The following is a 16,094-nucleotide window of genomic DNA, read 5'->3' on the forward strand; positions in this document are numbered from 1 at the left end:
TCACTTTAGGGCCTCATTTCCCAGCTCCCCTCGCGGTGCCGCTTGCTCGTTGCCAAGGCGACAGGGGAGGGCGCTGCTGTCCGTTCGTACCGACGTAGCCAATGACGGCCCCAGAGAGGAGCTTTTCCGCGTTCCGTGGAGGTGGGACTTCCGGCGTCGCCCTCCTTCGGAACCACGTCCGGCAGACGGACTGCGTAACTGCGCGGAGGCGGGAATTTGGGAGGCTCCTCCGAACGGTGGAAACTGGAATATAGAGGGCCTGAGAGGAGGCTGCGCGCTCTGTACGCGGCTTAAGCTCGGCAAGTGTTTTTGGCGGTAAAGAGGCGTCACCTTCGGGTCTCACCTCCGTCAAAGCCCATCCGCGCCCGCCGCCGCCCAGGAGTCATCGCCCCGGACGCGGTGTCTGCTTCACGGAGCAGGAGACGGAGCTCAGAAAAGCCTCTCCAGCCTGAGTTCAGTGAGGAGCTGGGGACCAGCGGCCAGGGAGCCTTGGCAGGAGGAGGAAGTGTTGGAGAAGATCCGCAGTTGGACTGTACAAGTGTTGAGTCTGGTGGTGCCTGGGCCACTGGACTCAGGCAGGTCTGGGGTACCGGGGATGGGTCTGGAACATGCTCAGGGGACAGTAGGCTGGTAGCCTGCCCCGTGTAAGGCCATAGTCAGGTAGGGGGCCTTGTGGAGGAGGGTGAGCGCGTTGTTGAGGATGTCAGGGAGAAAGGTCCTGGGCACATCAAGATGCGAGGCCAGCAGGAGATGGACCCGGCTCCTGGATGTCGTGCAGTGGATTCAGATGCACTCATCCTAGAGGATGTGGTGCCGAGTCTCCTAGGAAGAATGGAACACTTAGACGAGTCCCAGAGCAACCTACCCCAGGGTGATGCTTGAGAACTTTGCACTGGTGACCTCTGGGTGGGGCCACTGGCTTCCTTACTCCCACACCTAGAACTCTGTTTTCTTTGCTCTTGCCGTGTTCGCCTTGCAAGTTTCTGGTGGTCCTGTAGCTGCGGCCCCCAGGCTATGTTTCCTTCTCTCCCTGACTGCTGTGAACAACCCCCCCCCCCCACACACACACACACACATTCTATCAAGGGGCCATGAGTGGCTGAAATCGGGTCAGAAGTCTAACTCTTTGCAGCAGGTCATGTCCAGCTCAGTCACTTTCTCTAAGATGCCCAACATTTCATGCACTGACATGGTGATTGCCTGTGGGGCCACTGGGCTCTGCCTTGGAGACCTTCCCTGAACATTCAGTTTGTGGATTTTCAGTATTGTTCATATACAGACGATCCTCACGGGTTATGGTCTGTTGAGGGGTGGTTTGGTCCTCTTGGGGTGGATTCTCACAAACCTCATCAGCTCACATAGCTCTGGTGGTTTCTACATTCCCTGTGGTTATCCCAATGGAATTGATGAGGAGACCTGCCCTGGTGACTGCCCGAGGTGGGCTATTCTCACACCTGGCGTCTGGTCCATGCCATCTCAGGTCTTGGTGCCTCCCTGACCCCCTAGTGTTTTTTCATCCTCTTTACAATCCTGACTCCAGCCCCCTGGCTGTGCAATGTTTACCTCTTATTAACAGGTCCTGAGTTGATCAGATATCTTCAGATAGTCCTCGCAACCCTGTTCCTCAGTTACACCTTTGTATTCTCTCCAAGAGCGCAGGCACAGGTGGGACTGCCCTCACCACATGGTACATGCCTGTGGTTAGTGGCCACAGACTACTGTCATTGGGTGGATTGTTCTAGCCTAGGCTGGACTCTGAGCCTAGCAGTATGTATTCCCTGCATGATTATCACCTTTCCACTCCATGAGGTCACCTGATTAGAGTACTGTCAAGAGCACTGATGGACCAGGTAGACTTGAAACCAAGGATGCATGAGAGGTCCTGAAGAGGCTCATCCATCGAGATTGCAAGCTGGGGAGTGGGAGTGTCTCTGGGGTTAGACTATTCTTGTGCCTGGAGCCTGAGCTGTACCTCTGGTGTCCAAGTGCCATGGCCACTACCCTTGTGACTTTTCTATCTTCCTGACTTAATGGACAGTCTACCCTCTCATCTACTTCCCTGACTCCTCTATCCTGGCTGTCCCTCACCTCTCTGTCTTCCATGTCTCACCTCCCCTCTCCCTTCTTTCTGCTGAAAACATTGGCCATCTTCAACATGTCTTGGGCAGATACACATTCTTCAGTAGTTCTAGAAAGTCCATTCCTCAGTGAGCCAGGCTTCCCTGTCTTGGGTGTGGGCAGAGGCTCATGCTTGCTTGGTCACAACTGGTAGGCGACAGCACTACAATTTGAACCCAAGTGTTCTCGGACTGAAGTTTCCTCTCTTTACTCATCTTTCTTGGGCTTGCATTCACAGCTCATTATGGTTTTTATTTGTGTTACTTCCTGAGGTTGACTTCTTGGACCTCAGTAGTTTTACTTTTCAGATTAAAGGTTTAGTGCTTCTTTAGGGACCACAAGGACAGGTAATGAGATAATGGAGTCTTACTGGGAAGGTGGCAGGGTGACCCTAAATGTAGGACATCTTTTTTTTTTTTTGGGGGGGGGGGGGGAGACAGCACAAGCAGGGGAGAGGGACAAAGGGAGAGAGGGAGAGAGAGAGAGAATCAGTGTGGAGCCCGACATGGGACTCAATCTTGAAACCACAAGTTCATGACCTGAGCCAAAATCAAGAGTCGGACGCTTAACTGACTGAGCCACCCAGGCACCCCTAAATGTAGGGCATCTACTTAGGACTGGCTTCCTGAAGGATGGCAAGAGGAGGGTGCAATTTGGGTTGCCGCAGCAGGTGGACACCTGGAAATATCCAGATCACAGTGTAGCATGGGAGGCTGTTAGCAGTTGGGAGATACTTCCTGCCAACCAGTTGTGAAAGGTTGTGGAGTGTGACTGAAGGTGGGAGTGTCCACACAGCCATACAGAGACTGAGCAGTGATTCTGAGCTTCCATTGCTGGCATTCAATGTCGGTATTCTCACCCACCATGGGCTGATTGTAATTTCCCCATTTTATTTTATTTATTTATTTTTTAATGTTTATTTATTTTTGAGACAGAGAGAGACAGAGCATGAATGGGGGAGGGTCAGAGAGAGAGGGACACACAGAATCCGAAGCAGGCTCCAGGCTCCGAGCTGTCAGCACAGAGCCCGACGCAGGGCTCGAACTCACAGACCGTGAGATCATGACCTGAGCCGAAGCCAGAAGCTCAACCGACTGAGCCACCCAGGCGCCCCTAATTTCCCCATTCTATACATAAGGAAATGGACACAGTGGTGAGGCATTGTACCCACAGTCACATGGGAGCCCAGGTACAAATCAGCTCAGCCTGACTCCCTAAGTTCTGACCCCCTTGCCTATGTGTACCATTTTGCATCTAGCAGGACATGGTGGTTACATATGATGCAAGTTTGAAGTGTGTGGATTTGAAAGTATGAGATACAGAATCACATTTTATACATTGAATTTGAAACAGTGTAGACCCTTCTCTCTGCATAGTCTAGGGGGAATTATTCTTGCATGTCTCCAGTTGGGAATGATGTAGCATGTAAGAACACATCTCTTGGGCAAGAGTCCTGCCTGTATTTTGTGATGTGCTCCCTTATCAAAGTACAAACATTCCATATAAGTCTTCCTGCTAGGTTGAGGGGTCAGTGTACTTTATGGATTGACAGATGAGACCAGTGACCCTGTGGAGAAGTGGCTCTGACCCCCTATTCAACCTCCCATATAAAGCCCAGCAGTGTCTGTGAGGGCCTTACAGCAATATTAATCCCAGTGAGCTTCCTCATGTACGCCACAAGGACTGTTTGCCTGACCCTTTTGTAAGCACAGTAGTATGTATGTTTACCTTACACTAGCCATTCTAATAGATATGTACTCTTATTTCATAGTGCTTTTTTTGTGTGTTTCCACACTCAATTGGACATATACATTCAAGGAATTTTTTAAATACTTTTTATTTTGAAGTACTTTGAAAGATGTTTCAAAACCGATCCCATGTACCCTTCGTCCAGCTTCCCTCAATGTACGTAACCATAGTACATTGTCAAAGCCAGGAAAATAGTATTAATACAGTACTTTTAACTCAACCACAGACCTTATTCAGATGACAGCAATTTTCACATATACTCTTTATGTAGTTCTATGAAATATCATCATATGTTTAAATTCATATTACTACCACCACCACCATCCACTACAGAGCTGTTCCATTTCACAAGGAAGCTCTTCTAACTAACCCTTAGGTCACACCTTCTCCCAATCCTGACGACCATTGATCTGTCCCCCATCACTATATTTGTGCCACATCACGAATGTCACGTAAATGGAATCCTATAGTATGGATGGGATATACTTTGGGCTTTCACCATTCATCATAATGCACTTGAGATCCATCCAAGTTGTGTGTGTCAGTAGCTTGTTCCTTTTTAATTGCTGAATAGTGTGGCTATACCACAGTTTGTTTAGCTATTGACCTATTGAGGGACATCTGGGCTGTCTGCATTATTACTATTATTATTATTATTATTATTATTATTATTACTACAAATAACACTGCCACTAACATTTGTATTCGGTTCTCTCTGAACATGTTTTCATTTTTGTGTGGACATGAGTTGTCATTGTTTGTGTCAGGGAGGTGATAAACCCAAGAATTCAATTGTAGAGTTGTACAGTAAGTGTATACTAAACTGCCAAATTGTTTCCAGAGTAGCTGTACTATTTTACGTTCCCACTAGTAATTACTATTGAACATCTTTCCATGCATGTATTTGCACATATGGATATATATGGATATATGGATATGGGTAATATATGGATATATGGATAATATATCTGCTTTAGTGAAATATCTTAAGTTTTTGCCCATTTTCTAACTGGAATTTTTTTTAAGTCAACCTGATTAATGTGTAGCTTATGTACAACAAAATGCACTCCTTTCAAGTGCAAAATTTGATGAGGTTGGACAAATAAATACGCCCATGTGTTGAATTTGAGATACTCACTGGAGCCATTTCCTTAAGCCAATAGTGTCCCACTCACCTCCATTGTGTTGCTAATGGAAAGTATATTTCTATTTGTTATAGGCCAAACAGTACAACTAATATAGATATAGATATAGATAGATATATAGTTGTGTGTGTGTGTGTGTGTGTGTATATATATGGTTTTGTATAGTTACTTTTACAATAAGTTAAGAAATATGCATTTCTACTTATACTTACATAATTACTGGTGCTTTTTTGTTTTTTCATGTGGATTCAGATCATTGTCTGGGGTCACATACTTTCAGCTTTAGTACTTACTGGGTTGGTTGACATGGACAAGGAGATAACCCCAAGACCCTGCTCATCAGGAGCAGGGAAGAGAGAGTGAAAACATCCAAGGCACCAGCTGGGACTCTGTCTACTCTTTAACAAGCGCATGATGTGTTCTGATTGTCCAAGAATGTTTAGAAGTATACTTGCTGATTATAAATACAGTCATGTTTGGTGCCAACATTTTTTAATGGAGATACCCTAATCATTTCCAGTAGTGCCTGTTGTTAGGCAGTTTCCCCTCAAAACAGTGCAGCTCTTAAGTTCATTGTATGAGTCTCCTTGGGCCTGTCATTGGGAGAACTGTTTTAAATTTGAGTAGACAATGCTTCACACTGGTCAGCTGTGTTCCAAGTAGGCTACTATGAACTACAAGTGAAAATCATATGATTTTCCCTTTGTCTCTAGTCTGGCTCATTTTTCCTTTGTAATGTTTATTCTTTTTTGAGAGAGCGTGAGCAGGGGAGGGGTACAGATAATCCAAAGAGGGCTCTGTGCTGACAGCAGTGAGCCTCATGCAGGGCTTGAACTCACGAACCGTGAGATCATGACCTGAGCTGCAGTCGGACACTCAAGTGACTGAGCCACCCAGGCGTCCCTGGCTCATTTTTAAAATTTCTGATGTTTTCCAATATTACTCTAGTTTTTATTAATATGCATTATTTTTAGAGCAGTTTTACATTTATGGAAAATTGAGATGATAGTACAGACTTCCCATATTCCTGGTATCCCTGCACAGTTTCCCCGACTGTTAACATCTTTAGTGTGGCATGTTTGTTATAATTGATGAACCCATGTTGACACGTTATTAACTAAAGTCTACAGTTTACATTAGAGTTTATCCTTTGTGTTGTACATAATATGGGTCTTGACTCTTGACGAGTACATAATGTCGCATGTGTCAGTCATTCCGGTACCATACAGAATAGTTGTGCTGCATGAAAAATCCCCTGTGATCCATCTGTTCCTCCCTCCCTCCCTCCCTCCCTCCTCCAAGTCCCTGTCAACCACTACTTTACTGTCTCTATGTTTTGCCTTTCCCAGAATGCCATAAAGTTGGAATTATGCAGTATGCCTTTTTCAGACTGTTTCGCTTAGCAATATGCATTTAAGATTCCTCCATGTCTTAAGCTTGATAAAACTTGATAGCTCAGTTTTTTTTTTATTGCTGAATAATATCCCATTGTATGGGTGCACCATAGTTTCTTTATCCATTTACCTATTGAAAGACATCTGAGTTGATTTCAGTTCTGAGAAATTACAAATAAACTTGCTATAAACCATGTGCTTGTTTTTGTGTGGACTTAAGTTTTCAGCACATTTGGGTATATACCTAGGAGGGTGATTGCTTGGATCATATGCTAGGACTATATTTAACTTTGCAATAAACTGTCAAACTCTACCAAAGTGACTGTACCATTGAATGAGAGTTCTGGTTCCTCCTGCTGTCAGTATTTTGGATTTTAGCCATTCTAATACATATGTAATGCTCTTGTTTTAATTTGCAATTCCCTAATGGCATACGATGTTTAGCATCTTTTCTTTTTTTATTTTCTTTTTTTAATTTGAGAGCACAAGTGAGTGAGGGGGCAGAGAGAGAAAGAATCCTAGGAGGGGCAGACAGAGAGACAGAGACAGAGACAGAGGGAAGCAAAGCTCACCATTAGAGGCATACAAGCTCAACTGATGTGGGAACTGAACTCAGAAATCGTGAGATCATGACCTCAGCTGAAGTCAGATGCGTAATGACTGAGCGACCCAGGTGCCCAAGCATATTTTCTTGTGTTTATTGGCTGTCTGTGGAGGTGTCCCAATCTTTTGCCCTTTTTAAAAAGCATGGTGGGCAGAATTCTAAGGCCCCAAGATTTTTCTGTTGTAATTCATGAGACCGAATGGATTTTTTTCTCCAGAACCTCCAGAGAAGAACTCAGCCTAGCCAGCACCTTCACCCTAGTAGGAGCAGAAAACTTAGCCATGTCGTGCTAGAACTCTGACCTCAGAACTGTGAACTAATACATGGATGTTTTGGTAATTGTGATTTCTTACACAGCAATAGAAAACTATTACACAAGGTTGAACCTTTGGCGGTGGCTCCCTCGCAAAGACTTCTCTTTGGTGTGAGGCCGAACAAGGTGATAGCCATGGCTAAAGGCTTTCCCACTTTCATTGTACTTCTAAGGCCCTCAGCGTGAACTTTCTGGTGTGGAGTAAGGTTGGAGCTGTAGCTAAAGGCTTTCCCACACTGGTTGGGCTAAAGAGGATATTCTGTGGTAGGAAAACTTACATGTAGAACAAATTTGGGGCTTTGGGGTAAAGGTTTTCTACATTCACTGCATTTACAAGTCATTTTGGGGTGATGAATTTCTCAGTACTGAATGAGGTTGGAGCTATATCTGAAGGCTTTCCTGTAATTTCTGCTATTAAGTTTAGAGGTGCAACTAAGCTCTCACGCATGTGCTGCACACACATCAACAAGCTGGAGACAGGCTGAGATTGGTGGGATCAGTTGGATACCTGTGAAAGAGCTGGCCCCCCCCAAACTCTACCCTATGAAGCCTTCAGGTAATACCTGTTGGGGCTACTCATAGGGCTGCTCAAAGAAATGCAGGGAAAGTACACCTGGCCCAGTCACAGCACCCACAGCACCCACCATAGGGAACCTGGGAAAGAAGCAGCCCTCTGGTCCAGCTTTGGGATAGACAGAACTTCCCATGGGAAAAGGCAGAGGGTGATCATGTACTTCAGGAGGGCGTAAGGGACTTACCCGGTGAGCCGACGAGTTCAAAGTTCAACATCACGTCATGGTGATTACATGGGGTTACATTAAGGAGCCTTCACTTCTTCTGGGAGAAATACAGGGCCACATCCTCACATGTCACCATACCCTGCAGTGGTGGGTTCAACTGATCCTAGGCGTTGATGACTAGGCAGAAAAAACAACCAAAATATGGACAAAGGGACACACCCAGCCAGGCCTTTGACATGGAAGGGTAATACATCTCTCACTGACATCCTATTTCCCCAGAGGCCCAAACCACCACCCCCAAACACATCCTGACGCTCCCCCTTTCCCCAGAACTCTACCTCAGAGAGAATACCAAGGTCGCAACACCATTGATGCTGTTCTCCTCATGTTACTATTGGACTCTGTATCCAGCCCACAGCAACAACAGGACGGATGCCATCTATGTTCTGGTCCAGCCACACAGGCCTCACCCTTTCTCCTCCCAGCCCATTCCCTCTGTGTCCTTCAGATCACACCTCTCAGATGCAACCAAACCCACACGCGCCATTCTCCCTTAGGTCGAGATACTCGCTCCCAAGGCCCTTCAGTCTGCCCTCCCCCCTATCAGGCACATAACATACTTGGCATGCTCATAATTCCACACCCCTAGCACAACCTCACCAGCTCACCCCATTGGCAACTCCCTGGCCTCCCCACAGGCCACTCTCCATGTGGCGTCCTGAGAGTCTGTGGCATAGAAACCACAATCCTATCCTGGCTCAGGCCTGTCTGCGCCTGCACCTCCAATGGCCCAGTGCCACAGGAATCCCCCACCCCTGCATTAAAGACTCCCCACCAGGCCCTGCTCCTAGCTTCAATATTCAGCCACTCAGAAGTACAACTGGATCTCTGAGATCCCGGAATTCCTTCAACTCTGCCTTTGCACAAGCTGTCCTTTCACTTGCCGTGACCCTCCTCTCCCCTCCTAAGGCACATTCAGAGTCCAGCCCACCGGGCCTGGGACCCTACCTGTCTCCCAGGTGACCCCCATCTGCCACTGAGTGCCTCTGCAACCCTGAATGAAAAGCCTCGGGCCCCAAAGGGGGCAGACATAAAAGCCTAGAGATCCCACAGAATCAGCCCAATCCTGGGCCCACTTACCACCTACATCCATCACCGCCATGCCACAGGCTCCACCCCGGGTCCACTTGCCTCTCAGGTGCCTTGGCCCCCTGACACTCCCCCTCTTTATTCCCCTGCTAACATTGGCCCAGCCTTCACAGTGTCTTCATGACACCTACCATCACCTTCCAACTGCATAGTCAGGACATCTGGTCCTTGGTTCTCAGCCTCCCCTTCTCCAACCTGTAGGGGTATTCTTTACATTCCTTCACCAATCCCACATTGTTCCTAGTTCCACTCTCTAGCCCCACCCTTTGGATGTTCCCAGCCCTGATCCTGCAGAATTCCAGAGTTGTGTATCCGGGAGCCTACACAACACCCCCATTCAAGAGTACTTGGATATATCATGCTTAAAATCTCCAAAACCACACTCCAGGTCTTGTCCCTGGAAACTGCTCTAGACATCAACTTCCACATCTGTTGATTTATCTTCCACCCATCAAACCACTGAGTCCAAACACCTAGGCTAACCCTTGATAGCTCAGTGTCTTTCACTGCCTCACATCAGGCAGTTGGGCTGGTCCTACTCAAATAACAGATCCAGAGTACAAGCATATCTGCCATCTCCACTGCCACCACCCTGGTGCAGCCACCTGTCACCAGCAGCCTCTTCATGGGCCTTCTTCAAGTACAGTCTGTTCTCCCCTCTAGCCAGAGAGAGCCTCCCACACCTGAGTCAGATCATCTTCCTCCTCTGTTCTAAATCTCCCATGGCGCCCAGCATCCTCAGAACAGAGGTCTAGGTCCATTCTCCGCCTGACTCCTGCCCCTGCTCACTGTTCTCAAAAGACCTAAGTGGGGCCTGTGGTTCTCTTAACATTCCCAGCTCATCCTCACTGCCAAGGATTTGCTGGTCTCTGTGTCTTTAACACTTTCTATATCACATCCTACTGACTGACAGAAATGGGAACTCTCCTGCATAACCGCTGAATTATGGGCCAGATGGGACTCCCAAAGCCCAAGTAATTAAGGGCAGAGAGGCAAATGCGGCGAGGAGGAAAAGTCTCAGGATACCAACATCCCAGATATCGGGGTCTGAGTTAGCGAGGGCCAAGGGAGCACCCTCAACTCATCTGAGCCGGCCTGTCATCACCGCCAACGCCTCGGGACCCTGGGGGCGGAGCTGCACACCGAAAGGCGGATACCCCGGTGGGTCCCGCGGGTCGGCAGACCCGACCCCAGCCCTGCCAAAGGATGGATGACCTCAGGCTGACCGTGGCAGTCTGGGCCTCAATCCTCACCCCTTCCTGCGTAAAATGCCTACAGGGCCCTGGGTGCCGCTAGCCGGGGCAGCGGGGACGAGGACAGGGTGAGGAGGCTCGGGAGAGCGCGCGGCCTGGGCGGATATCTCCGTGACAGGCAGCCCATCCCATAGTCGGGACAACGAGTCTCAGGGAGACGGAGCCAATACTGGAGGCTCACGGCTCGGCAAAGATACGACAACGGACGCTGCCCTCACCCAGCCTGTAGAGCACCCACAGGACTCAGCCAGCCGGGAGCGCAGAGCCCCGCCGCGCGAACTATGCTACCCAGAAGACACTGCGACGACTTCTCGGCCCTGACCAATGAAGACCCGGGAGAGGGCGTTTCGGGGAGGGCTTCTGGGGCGGGACTTCCGCCACCCGCCTCCGACGGTTGTTTGTCTAGAGTTCCACTTCCGACAGCCTCTGGCTTAGGCATCGGGTAGCAGCAACGGGACGGCGTCTGTAAGGCTCCCTGAAAGGGCGGAATCAGGAACAGGGACAGCACGAGAGTGTAGGGGTGGGGGTGAGGGGTGTCCCACCACGCCATGAACGCGCCTTCACTGCGACGAATGTCCCGCCTCCTCGATCCCCGGCGTCCCCAGCCATAGTGGGACCGCCCGGGGGCTGTGCAGCCGCTCAGAGAGGGGGCGTCCTCCGCGGCCACAGCAGAAGCCGGCACGTGCCCGCGGCCGCCCCCGAGTCGTTCCCCGTGGCGTGGAGCAGCTAAGGACTAATGCCTGGGGAACCTCTGCAAGAGGAAAAGGAGGTGTGGGGAGGAAGGCTGACAGTTGGATGTAGGCAGAGATGCAGGTGGTGCACCGCCTGGGCCTTCCTACTGCTCAGTATGTGCCCTTATCGGGCAGCTAAGGCCTCAACAATCCCTGTGCAGAACATCCCGAGAGTGGACGCGGAAAACTCGCCCTCTCAGTGCGTGGCTTATGGCAAGTCCTTGGAGAAGAAGCAACTCTCTTTTACTACTGGAGAGATCACGGAGCAAAATCTTGTGTGCATAAGGAGTTTCGCAGGGCCTTGGTCATATCTCCCACCTCTGAAGTCTACTGGAGCAAGTTCATATCAGAGAATTTTACATGCGCAACCACTGGGGAAAGACTTAAGTAAAAAATGCCCCACATATGTTTTCTTCTTTGGGCTCAGAAAACTCTCACCTTATGAGTAGAGCCAATGTGGAAAAATATAATTCTGTATTTTCTAGAATTTGTATAAATGGAATCTTACAGGGGTGCCTGGCTGGCTTAGTAGGTAGAGCACGTAACTCGATATACGGGTTGTGACTTCCAGTCCCACTGGATCTTGGGTATAGAGATCACTTAAAAATAAAATCTTGAAAAAAAATAATACATGGAATCTTAAAGATCATTCTTTCCTAGCTTTCACTTATCTTCATACTTTTAAGACTTTTTCCTCCATGGTGTTGCATATATGTCATTAATTTTTTGCTTCTTTTTTTTTTTTTTTTTCCCCTTTGAGTAGGCTCCATGCCCAGTGCAGAGCCTAACATGGGGCTTGAACTCAGGACCATGAGATCAAGACCTGAGCTGATATCAAGAGTCCAGTTTAGGGGCACCTTGGTGGCTCGGTTGGTTAAGCGTCCCACTCGGTTTCCGCTCAGGTCATGATTTCACGATTCCTCAGTTCGAGCCCTGTGTCGGGCTCGGCACTGGCAGCTCGGAGCCTGCTTGGGATTCTCTCTTTCCTTCTCTCTCTGCCCCTCCTCCGCTCACGCTGTCTCTGTCTCTCAAAAAAAAAAAAAAAAAAAAAAAAAAGTCCAGTTTAACCAGCTGAGCCACCCAGGCGCCCCTAAGTTTTTGCTTCTGATTGGTTAATGGGATTCCATTTTATGGATGTACCACATTGTATTTACTCATCCTAGTAATGGATATTGGAGTTGCTTCCATTTAAAAAAAAGTATAAAATTGCTATGAATATTTGTATACTGGTCTGTGAATATAGTTTTCGTTTCACTTGAGTACCTATGAGTGGGACACAATATTTAAACATGGATACGACTGTTTTTAAATCCCTAAGTTTTTATTTTTCACTCGTCCCACTGGTAGTTATTTAGGAATGTTGATTGTTTAATGTTTAAACATGCTAATTGTTTGATAAATCTATTAGTTACTAAATTGGCCATGAAATAAGAATAGTAAAGTCTTCCTCTGCATACAAGGCAGTCCTGTAACCCCAAGTTCACATCCCTACTCCAAGCATAATTATACTGGGGCAGGGGTCACCTTGGTCAAGTAGATGAACCTCTGTGAGCCCTGGTGTCCTCATCTGTAACACAGATACAATAGTAATCACTACACATGCTGAGTTCTGCTGGGCACTGTCTTTTATTTATGTATCTAGTCTTTATATAACTTTGAGCCTTTCAAACACCAGGGAAGCTTGTGCTATTTTCACCCCTGTTTTGGCATGAAGGAAACTGAGACACAAAAAGATCACATTATTTGTCTAAGGGCACAGAGTGTCCAGCTCTGGAGTCTTTTATCATTAGCCTCTTCACCATCTCTAGGACTTACCTGTGGGGCTATTTGAGCTTTAAAAAAAAAAAAAAAAAAAAAAAACATGACAGGCAAACCGTGGTGCTTGGAATTTAGTAAACTCTCAATGAGTGTTACTACATTACTGTCATAGTTATTAATATTGTTATTTTTTTAAGTTTATTTATTTTGAGAGAGAGTGTGGGTGAGCAGTGGAGGGGCAGAGAGAGAATCCCAAGCAGGTTTCCCACTGTCAGCACAGAGCCTGATGGAGGGCACAAATCATGATATCATGACCTGAGCTGAAATCAAGAGTTGGACACTTAACTGACTGAGCAACTCAGACATTCCTATTATTATTATTATTGAAGGATGGGAGCTGGGAAAGTTTTGCACTGAACTAGAACCTTCTCCCACATCCCTACATACATATGGTTCCTATCCAAGGATTGCCCCTTGGTGCTCAGCTAGGTGTAAAATTATCTTCAATACTGGATTACATATGTCACAGAGGTGGATCTTCTGGGTAGCAGGACCAACCTTGAAGATTTGTGACTCTTCTTTTATAAAAACACCCTGCTTGAAAGTTGCCTCCTCGTCCTCCACTCAATGCCAACAAGCCGACAGTGAAGAAATGCTGACAAAGTCCATGGTGACTTTGGTTGAATGGGGCAGTTCCATCATAAATGTGTGTCTAACACTAAGAATAACTCCACTGAGGAGGTTCAAATCAGGTTAAGAGGCTGATGCGCAAGATCAGAGAATGTAGGAGGCCTCACGAGGGACAAGGACACAAGAATGAAGTACAGAACATGGAGAAAAGGCAGATTCTCCAATATACACCTCTATAAATGGTTTGCAGCACAGCCCTGTTAGAAATTTGTAAATGTTGTGCAGAAGGGTGTGTTCAAGCACAGGAAAATCCAGTTGAAACTGAGTATCCAGTATTTGAGAACAGTTTAAGGATATGAACATATCTCATAATATACTAAGTGAAGACCAAAACTGGAAAACACTAGAGGGAGTGGTGAGAGGAATGAGAGGTGGAGGAGGGAGAGATAGGGCAGAGGCAGGGGCAGGAAGGGACAGAGCAGAAGTGGCAAGAGGTTGAAAGTGGAAATATGGATGTATTCATTTTCTAGGCCTGCTATAACAAAATTCCATAAGCTGGGTGGCTTAACACAACAGAAATTTATTGTCTGACAGTCGTGGAGGCTAGAAGTGCAAAATCAAGGTGTCACCAGGGCCATACACCCTCCAGAGCCTCTAGGGGAGAATCCGTTCCTTGCCTCTTCCACTTCCTGGTGGTTGCTTGCATTCCTTGGCTTGTGGCCCCATTACTCTGACCTCTGTCTTTGTTGTCACATCTCTTTCTCTGACTCCTCTGTCTCCCTCTTGAAGGGTACTTGTGATTGCATTGAAGCCCGACACAAATAATCTAGGGTAATCTCCACATTTTAAGATCCTTAATCACATCTGTAAAGTTTCTTCTGCCATCTAACACTCACAGATTCTAGGAATGAGAACGTGAATATCTTTGGGGGGCATTATGCCACCCACTACAGAGCTCTTCACTTAGCCTGGGATGGAGTCCAGAACTGATGGAAGCAATGAGCTCTGAGCTGGCCTCTTGGCAAGGGAGGGGCCAGCTGTGACGATAAACCAAGTCTGCAGCCCATGGAGTAGGGACCAACAAGAGCCAGCTGGGTCAGAAGAACCATACTCCAGCCTGGTTCAGAGAGAAAGAATGCTCCTCAGACCGTGTGCACACGGCCACTCAAAGAAGGGCACTGTCTTCTGTGGTTCACTGAATATCAAAATCGAGAGTCATGAGTAATTTAAGACAGGCAAGAGCAGACTATAGCTTGTGGTCCAAATGCAGCTCATTGCCTGTTTTTGTACTACCCCCAAGATAAGAATGGTTTTTACATTTTTTATGGTTGAAAAAAATCAAAAGAACACCATTTTGTAACGTATGAAAATTATACTAAATTCAGATTTTAGCATCCATAAAGAGTTTTTATTGAGTATAGTTGACACACAATGTTACATTAGTTTCAGATGTACAACGTAGCCATTCAGCAAGTCTATATATTACGTTATGCTCACCACAAGTGTAGCCACCGTCTGTCACCATACAACGCTATTACTGTACCCTTGACCATATTTCCTATGTTGTACCTTTTATTGCCATGACTTATTAATTCCATAACTGGAAGCCTCTACCTCCCTTCCCCTTCACCCATTTTGCTCATCCCGTGTCCCCTCTCCTCTATGGCAACCACTAGTTTGTTCTCTGTATTTACGGGTTTATTTCTGCTTTTTTTGTTTGTTCATTTGTTTTGTTTTTAGAGTCCACATACAAGTGAAATCATATGGTATTTGTCTTTCTCTGACTTATTTCACTTAGCATAATACCATCTAGGTCCGTCCATATTTTTGCAAATGGCAAGATCTCATTCTTTTTTTATGGCTGAGTAATATTTCATCGTATTTACCCCACATCTTTTTTATCCATGCATCTATTGATGGACATTAGGGTTGCTTTCATATCTTGGCTTTGGTAAGTAATGCTGCAAAAAAACATAGGGATGCATATATTTTCAAATTGTTTTCATTTTCCTCAGTAAATTACTGGATTGTGCAGTATCTCTATTTTTAATTTTTTTAAGATTTAAAAAATTTATTTATTATTATTATTTTTAAGTAGGCTCCAGGCCTAGTCCAGAGGCCAACATGGGTCTTGAACTCATGACCTTGAGATCAAAACTTGAGTTGAGATCAAGAGTCACAGGCTTAACTGACTGAGCCACCCAGGCACCCCAAAGACTTTTATTTTTTAAGTAATCTCTACAGCCAGCACAGGGCTTGAACTCACAACCCTGAAATCAAGAGTTGCATGCTCCACCGACTGAGCCAGCCAGGTGTCCCTTCTATTTTTAATTTTTGGAGGAACCTCCATACTGTTTTCCACAGTGGATGCACCAATTTACCTTCCTATCAACAGTGCACGAGGGCTCCTTTGTCTTCACATCCTTGCCAATACTTGTTATTTCTTGTCTTCTGATACTAGCCGCTCTGGGTGCTATAAGGTGGTAATGGAGTTTTATTAGAACACAGTC

This window comes from Panthera leo, chromosome E2 (assembly GCF_018350215.1).
Source record: "Panthera leo isolate Ple1 chromosome E2, P.leo_Ple1_pat1.1, whole genome shotgun sequence".
Taxonomy (NCBI): Eukaryota; Metazoa; Chordata; class Mammalia; order Carnivora; family Felidae; genus Panthera; species Panthera leo.